Source organism: Symsagittifera roscoffensis, chromosome 7, assembly GCF_963678635.1.
Source record: "Symsagittifera roscoffensis chromosome 7, txSymRosc1.1, whole genome shotgun sequence".
Lineage (NCBI taxonomy): Eukaryota > Metazoa > Xenacoelomorpha > Acoela > Convolutidae > Symsagittifera > Symsagittifera roscoffensis.
The window spans coordinates 8,523,873-8,533,002 of NC_087068.1; positions in this window are offsets into that span (position 1 = coordinate 8,523,873).

Consider the following 9,130-nt stretch of genomic DNA (forward strand, 5'->3'; position numbering starts at 1 on the left):
ACAAAGCCACGTGGCGCAGTCAGTTAGTCATGGGAGCGGAAGCTAAGTCCAGTAAAAGTGCCTTTGAGTTTGTTTTCCAATGATGACATTTTGAACAATAGGCAATAAAAATAACCCCGGAACAAAAATTTCGCGTTGCTACTTAAGTTACCCGCATCCAGTTTCAAGCGTTAATAATGGATTATTTTACGATTTTAGTACTAGTCTTACTAAAATTGAGAAAAAATCGATTTTAATCAATTAATAATCGATTATAATCTCTCTTTTTAAAATCAAATAAATATAATTAGTTATAATCCATTATAATTGATTAAATTGCTTATATTTTATGCTTTTTGTAGACGCTGGTTCCTATGAAAAATTAGAAACTTGTGTTTAAAGTTTTCCAATCAATTCAAATTTATAAGGTTTTTTTTTCATTTATTCCCTATTAGAGTTGTTTTGTGATAAATATTTTAAGCTGTTTTAACCACCAAAACATCAGCAAATTGATTTAGTTTTATGATTGATTCAAAAAATTTATTTTTCATCTACCGCGGGAGCCTTTTCACTAATATGAAAGGATCTCTATGAAACTTTTTTTTCGTGGTAAAACTTTGTGTTCAGATGAACCAAAGTGTTCAAGAGATCTCTCTGTCAGAGACTTCTTATTGACACAAAAATCCATAAGATATAATTCAAATATAGTTTTGAATTGACAAAGTTTTGGCAAAATAAGAGATTATAACCGGTTAATCGATTATAATTGATTATAAAGGGTTTTTGTAAGAACAGAAATCAATTATAAACGATTTCAAGAGATTATAATCTCTTGGAAAATATCACGATTATAATCGATTACAAATCCTTTAAACATCTAATTTTGGTAATTAAAATCAATTATAATTGTCAAAAAATCATCATAATAATCCGTTATAATCGATTACTCACGCCTAAACTTGGATGCGGGTAGGCACTGCATAGTGCAAAAAAAACAGAGTAGACAATTATCTTCTACGAAGTGTCAAAATTTCTGGCCGATATTCCCATGGAAGGTTGATTTCTTGGGAAAAACAAACTTTCGAACTTATTTTTACGTTATTTTTGGTTAATTGATTGATCGGAAAAGCCGGAAAACATCCCAGCACAATGACTTAAAAAAGAAAGAAAGTAACTTGCGCAGACTCATTTTAGTCGCCCTTTAGCAGTTACACAATTTTCAGTGGAGCTGGATTCTTTCATAAAACGTGCAATTTGAGAAAACAATTAAATTCGAGTCTAATTAAAACGCAAAACAAGGACGGTAATTTTGTCTTGAGTAACAAAAGTGGGAAAAAATTGTTTACTAATTATACTTACTGTAAGAATATTAAGGGCAAAATTGATAACATATTCTTTTGTCCTCCTCTGTTACTCAAGACACGTTCATTTCTTTCACTTTTTTTCAGTTCAATTAAAATTAGATGTGTAAAAATTACATTTATCCAAAAAAAAACAAAATTGTGCGTCGAGAGGCAAATGGTAATATGCTGAAAGGGTAATGAAAAAGAGACAAAAGCTTGCTGGTAGAATTTTCTGTATTAACGCTCAATCAACCCTTTAAAATGTTTTGTAAAATTAAGTTCAAAATTCTGGTAATCTCAAAATCAATTTTTTGTGGTCATAGAAGTGTAGAACAATAAAAAAGTACAACGAAATTGATAATAAACTATTTTCTCCCCGTCTGTTACTCACGATAAACTTAATTTTTTCATTTTGTTTTTAGCTTTCAATTTAAACTGGTTGATGTAAAACTTTTAAAATTGTCTAAAAATTGACCTAATTTTTACGTCTGCAGGCAAATGCTTAATTGCCACAAGGGTATTGAAATGAACCTATGAAAACTGTTATTACAATTGTAACATTAATTTTCTTGTACGGTTTTCGGTGTTTGCACTAAATCTCGTTACTAATTTTTTTTTGTGAGTTTAAGATCGAAAATCTGATTCAAAATCTAACTGAAAAATCTGATTTGGAAACTAGACAACAGAAAAAAGGATTTTCTTTTGAACCAAACCACACCCTTTTTTCACAGAAGAGTGGGATTTTTGGTTCCGGAGATAAAGTTAACGTCTATTATTCAAAACATTGAACAAATCGACCTCACGCAGAATTGATCATTTTAGTTTTCATTCATTTGAGTTACTGCCTTTGCCAAATGGCTTATTGTTCCGACTATCGATACGAAAGTAACGGAATATTTGTGCTCGGGGTGGGGGTTTTTTCTTCAGACAAATTTTGACTTTTTAACTAGCCATTTTTGACGGAATTTTATTTTTATCATTCGAAAGGTATTGTTCTCCTGAGCTCGAAATTGAAAAGATATTTTACCTGTGATGATTTTTCGTAAAGTTACGGGGGTTTAAAGACCGCCATTTCGGCCAATTTGGGACAATTAACGCGCGATATATTTCGCGCTATTAACGCGTAAGCGGAGAGTTAATCCGTCTTAGAAATCGTTCCAAATTGGTTGAAAAAGGCTTATTTGCCTTATTTGATTGTGTTTTATTTCAGTTATTTTTGAATGTTATCGCTGCTCCATAAACCTTAAACGGCAGTCGGAACATTCAGGGCTTCGCTCTGATACGATTAGTCTTGTTAGTTTCATAATTGAAAATCAAGTTTAAACAAAACTAGCGGAGTTTTGGATTGCTAAAACTGCAGAAGAGTCACGGTAAAAGAGCGATGCATGCAAATTGCTAAACCGAAAGTGAAACTAATTGAATCTGTTTGAAAATTCAAATTGCAATTATTTATTGTTTCGTTCTCTGGATGTAGGATTTATTAGAGAGTTTTTCAGTCCTGCGATAAATTCTTCCTGGGCAGTTTTGTAGGGGGGGGGTTAAGTTTTTTCCTTGAGTATATTATTCTACACACCTAAAATATAAACAAATGATAGGGTGAATTTCTGAGAACTGAAACATTTTTTTTAGTTCAAACGTGAACATGTCAAAATTGTTTTGAAAGCCATTCATGGAAGTTCATACATTTTTTGAAATGAGCATAACTATTGTAACACACTACATTTTACCGAAAGTATTTTGCCTCGCACGACGAGAGTTTCTATGTTGAAGGAAAAACCAAAATGCAAAATGCAAACCATTAGTTTCAGTTTTTTTTCATGTTTGGATACTTTGTTTTTACTGACGCAACAGAATGCATATTGCGATAAAGCATAAAATGAATTGATGTAATTTTGATTATTCTAGAAAAATGCTCGCAGTGATCGCCGTCCTCTGATTCCAAAACCGAAAGCAGAAGCTGAGACTCAAACACCAAAATTTGAGCCGCAAGGTTACCTTGAGCGACTTGAGCATGATGAGGAAATGAAACGATCAGGGAGAAAAGAGTTTCAATATATGAGGTTCGTAGATACAGATTTACAGGAGGATGACGATGCATTCCTGGAGGATAGTTTTCTGCCAGCTGAACGATTCGACCAACCGGACGCGAACGCAGTACTAACACGAGGTGAAGGAATTTACAGATCTTAGTTTCAGCTGTGCTTTCTGATCAATTTTGCACCACTGAAAATGTGTACAATCAGGCATGAAAATGTATATAGATCTCATTTACCGGCTGCAACGTTTTAAAAATTTACAGGGTCCCAAAAATTTTCATAAATTAAATTTAAAACACAAATACTTAAAAGAACTAAAATTTTTGCACTATGGAAACTGAAATGAAAGTACTAAAAAGTCTCTTTTTACAAATTCTCTTTTTTACAATAAAACAAAATTACCGATATCGTAATAACAGTTCGTTGCTACAATTGTTTCGTCCTATAACTTCAACTTCGAAATTGTTGTTCATTTGCTATGTTTAAGAACAAGTCATGAAACACAGGAAGAATCAGAGGGAAGAACAGCAGAGACTTGAAAAGCACTACGGTGGGGGTAGAATTGGGGTAGCTGTATCGAGGGTTCCTGGATGTGAGACAGGGTTCTCGGATCGGGAGACCGGCGGTTCTCTGGATATGGCAGACTGGCTAGATGGTCACGGGGTGAAGGATGATATCAGGCAGAAGGTACATAAATGACTCATTTTACGCTGAGAATGCGTAATTTTCTCTGAAACTTTCAAACCTACTTTTCTCTAAAATCTACCTTGAAAGTTTTGGATAAATTTGACGTTTGATTTTCAAATAGAGTCAACAAGTTTATAAAGATGCGTGACAAAAGGTATTTTCTTGATTTTATTTTGCTTTTTTAGTGATTTTTTATGATATTTGAAATCAGATTCAATATGACGAATTACTCAAAAATTGTTTTGCTTCAATTATGGTATCGAAGACATCATACTTAGTATAATCAAATGAAAGCAACGAGGCAGACTTTATTTCAAATTGATCAGTGCTTTCAAAAATATTTCAATTTTTTTCTCTATAATTAGACTTGAATCAAGGAAAGATATTGAAGGGTACAAAACCTGATATGAAATAATCCAAATATTAAACAAAATTAACTTAAAATTTTCAATTATTTCAGTTCAAGGGTCCAGGAGAAGGCCGCATAACTTTTCCACGCAATCATCCGCTTGTTCGACAAATGCTGCGACGACAACGCATGCGAGCTAGACTCGCAAGCTTACAGAAACAGAGAGCAAAAACGATTCTTCCAAGTACTTCAGGAACCCAAGAAGCAGGACCATCAAGTCAACCTGAAGTTGTCTCTGCTAGTGGATTGGAGTCTAAATTTGCCCAACTCGGGATTACAGGTGCAACTGACTCAGTCTTAGTCGGTGCCGATGTCAATCATCAAAATGAAAATATCAATCCAGTATCCTCTGAAACAGCCGGACCTTCTGAGTGTCAACTTCCGAGCAGAAGCATCGCGGCCGAATTACAGAAAGAGTTTGCCCAAATGGGAGTGGGAGGTGAAATTGGGTCAATTTTAGTTGGAGCGGAGGTTCATCCGGAAAATGAGTTCAACAATGGTGGATACGAAAGCGATGACAATAATGCGACTCTTCGAACACCTTTCAGTGGATCTGAAGATACTCTAAGAGCTCCATTGACTGGGTCCGATGACACCTTAGTTGGGGGATATGGTTTTGAAGCAGGAGGGGAGAGGGCGGAGGAGGGACATCACCAGCTGTCTTTTAGTGATGCACCCAATCAGGATCTGCTGGGATCTCCAGTACGAAGGGTTAGAAATTATAAAACAGTTTAATGTTTGAGTTTAATTTCACAATCTACTCATACATTGAACATTAAAAATTAAGTAACAAACAGTTGTTTCTTTGAGAACAGAATGGAAAAGTGTTTTTCTTCGATTCAAACTCAAAAAATACCCAAACACTTATTGAAGCTCTTTTACTGAAGCATTTCAGTTATAATCTTGAAAATTGAGCTTTAATATGGTAGATAGATTATCGTAAGCTTTTTCTGGCTCAAAGGCAGTTTTGTATACATGTGCACCAAATTAAAAATGACTCAATTAGACACACACGCTTTGACACACACAACTGACAAAAATTTTAGGGACTTTTAGGCTTATATTAATTGACTGTTTTTTTAATGCTTCTAGAGAGCTGGTCGTAGTGATCGTCGTCCTCTGATTCCAAAACCAAAAGCTAACGCCGAAACTCAGACTCCGAAGTTTGAGCCGCAAGGTTATCAAGAGCGTCTCGAGCATGATGAGGAAATGAAACGATCGGGAAGAAAAGAGTTTCAATATATGAGGTTCGTAGATACGGATTTACAGGAGGATGACGATGCGTTCCTGGAGGATAGTTTTCTGCCAGCTGAACGATTCGATCAACCGGACGCGAACGCAGTACTAACAAGAGGTAAGGAATCTTGTAGGTCTAATTTTAATTGCGGTTTTTCATACTGAAAATCTACACCAGCATAAAATCAACTGACTGAAAAGCTGCTGTAGTTTTTACTTAAGAGACCTTTCAAGTCTATGAAATGATTTTTTTATAAGCAAAAAATTACATTTTCGAAACAAGTCAAGGAAATTGAAAGTTTGTGAATGGAAAACTTGAAATAGTTGAAAAGTGTACGTAAGTTTTTCATGATTGATAATCGATTTATTTCTCGATTTTATGTCCTTAGTATTTTCGGCCGAGCGACTTCTTTGTTAAATTCTTTGTTTCACTCGCGATGCTCTGGGATTTTTCTGCTTTATGGAAAATTGAGCTGTAATAATGAAAATGCTCTTTTTATAACTATCAATTTCTTTATTAAAAACGTTTCCCTTCAATTATACCCAGCTGTTTGGCCTACAACTTCAACTTTGAAATTGTTGTTTATACTTGCTGTGTTTAAGAACAAGTCATGAAACACAGGAAGAATCAGAGGGAAGAACAGCAGAGACTTGAAAAGCACTACGGTGGGGGCAGAATTGGGGTAGCTGTATCTGGAGTCAGTGGATGTGAGACAGGGTTCTCGGATCGGGAGACTGGAGGGTCTCTGGATATGGCAAACTGGCTAGATGGTCACGGGGTGAAGGACGATGTCAGGCAGAAGGTACATTACGGGTGACTCATTATTACGGGTGACTCATTATTACACTGAGAATCCGTAATTTCGTCTGAAAACCTTAAGAAGTCCAATGATAATGAGTTTGGGAGTCTTCGAAAAAAGTCTTTGGTTGTTCCCCAAAAAAGTCAACTTAGGTTAATGCAGAAATGCGACAGACGGTACTGTGAATTTTAAGAGTCTACAATCTGATTTGGGATTGTGAAGTATTTGTAATATATCAATTTCAGTTCTGATATATCATTTTCATATTAATCGGATCCAAGCGTTCGTAGAGAGTATAATCACATTGAGTGCAAAAATATGGACATAGAAAACAGGTCAAATTGATTACAGAATTTTAAAAAACATTAACAATTTGTCACTTTTTTCTGAAGTGAGACTTGAATCAATGAATACCTTGAAGGGCGCAAAATTTCATAAAGAAAATGTAAAACAAAACTTCTTGAAAATCCCTCAATATTTCAGTTGAAAAATCCCGGAGAGGGACGCATAACTTTTCCACTCAATCATCCCTTTGTTCGTCGTCGACGACAACTTCAAATGCTCCGAGCTAGAATGGCGAATATACAGAAAAAAAAAGCCCAGACCTACCAAATACAGGGTAATCCAAGCACTTCAGGAACCCAAGAAGCAGGACCATCGAGTCAACCTGAACTTGTATCTGCGAGGGGATTGGAGTCTAAGTTTGCCCAACTCGGGATTACAGGTGAAACTGACTCAGTCTTAGTCGGTGTCGATGGCAATAACCAAGATGAAAATATCAATCCAGTGTCCTCTGAAACAGCCGGACCTTCTGGGAGTCAACTTCCGAGCAGAAGTATCGCGGTCAGATTACAGAAGGAGTTTGCCCAAATGGGAGTCGGAGGTGAAATTGGGTCAATTTTAGTTGGAGCGGAGGTTCATCAGGAAAATGAGTTCGAGAATGACGGTTACGAGAGCGATGAGAATGATGCGACTCTCCGAGCACCTATAAGTGGATCTGAAGATACTCTGGTTGCATCAAGTGACGTGGCTTCTGGACAAGTCGGACATCATGAGATGTCGTTCACCGAGCCGGAGACGCGGGAAGCAGAAAGCGGAAATCCAGGACATGGGGTGAGAAAATATTGATTTTCCATAATGATTATTAAAATATCATTGGTAAATCGTCTTGATTTAATATATTTTGGTTTAATTCATGAACGCAACGAACTATAATTTAGTCGTTTTTACAAATTTTTACAAAATAAAAAATGAGTTTATCCGGTTTCTTTTTTTTTGAAGTTGTGTCGTTTCTTGTTCTTGGTGTGAGGAGATACTACCAGACAAAGGCGTACAATTTAGTCAAATTCTGTTACATTAGTCAATTAGGCGTTTTCGAGAGAATTTTTATTCGAATAAGGAATAGAAAACAATAAAAACTACCAAAAACACAAAAAAAACTAAAATTGCAGTTTTTTGCGATTTCTTTGAAGTTTTTTGAAAAGTTTTATTCCCAAGAAACCGCTTTTTTGGTTTAAGACTAAGTGTTCATGGTTTGAGCGAAAGGATTCAACTAACTTCCAATTATAAGCCTGCTTGCTCTCTTTATTCGCTCGATATTAGAGTACCAAAAGTAAAAATGTTTTGGAAATTCTTATATTGCTTGAATCATGACTCAAGGGCTCACACATGATCTTGGAGGATAGCACAGCATGTTCCGACCAACATTATAAAAACTACAAAAAAGATTTTTCCTTTTTTGAAAATAGTGTTTTTTTTGTGTGGAGTGAGATGAAAAGATCTGAACGAGAGCCTACAATTTAGGCATACTCTACAGTCATAGTTCATATAGCATATTGGACAAACGTTTTTTTTTTCGAAAAATGACTAGAGAAAAGCTTAAACAATACGACTGGAAGGGCTCTAATATGATATGAAACTGGACAAATTCCGATTATTGTTTGTGGTACATGACATTGTGTGGAAAACAAGATAAAAAACTAAAACACAACCGATAAAAAGTTTCTCTCCATTTCAATGGTGGGGGTGGAAACAAATTACTAAAACAAACCTGAAGACAAAAGTTCCTCTCCATTGTCAATTGTCGGAATAAAAACAGATTGTAAGTATATATTTTTTTCGAATTTAACTTTTTTAAAATGGACGAGCATAAAGCCTAGGGGCGATTTGGAGCTTTGTTTTTTTTTCTGATAGATTGATTCGATTAGTGTAATTTTCACCACGTAAAGTTTTCTCAGTAACATTATAATGGAAAAAAAATGCTTCATCTTAATTCGCTAAAAGAAAAATTGATTCTGTCGCATTTGCAAATCCTCCTATAACCCTGAAATGGTAACTAAGCACTCAATTCGATAAAAAATTATTTAGCATAGTGGTAAGGCGTTCACTTAGAGATCGTCGGATTGTGTAACCTATTTCCTGTATGTCTATGATATGACCTCTCATTTGACTTCTAGCTTCAGGAACACCACAGCTTGACTAACTACGGTTGTAATAGCAATATCTTGTAAAAACGGCCTTGAGTCGCAAAAAATGAGCTTCGCTCAACAAAATAACTCAATATGAGGAAATAATAGAAATTAATTATGCTTAGACAGGTTTGATAGATTTTCATAGATCCTCTGCGAATTGCAGAAGCCA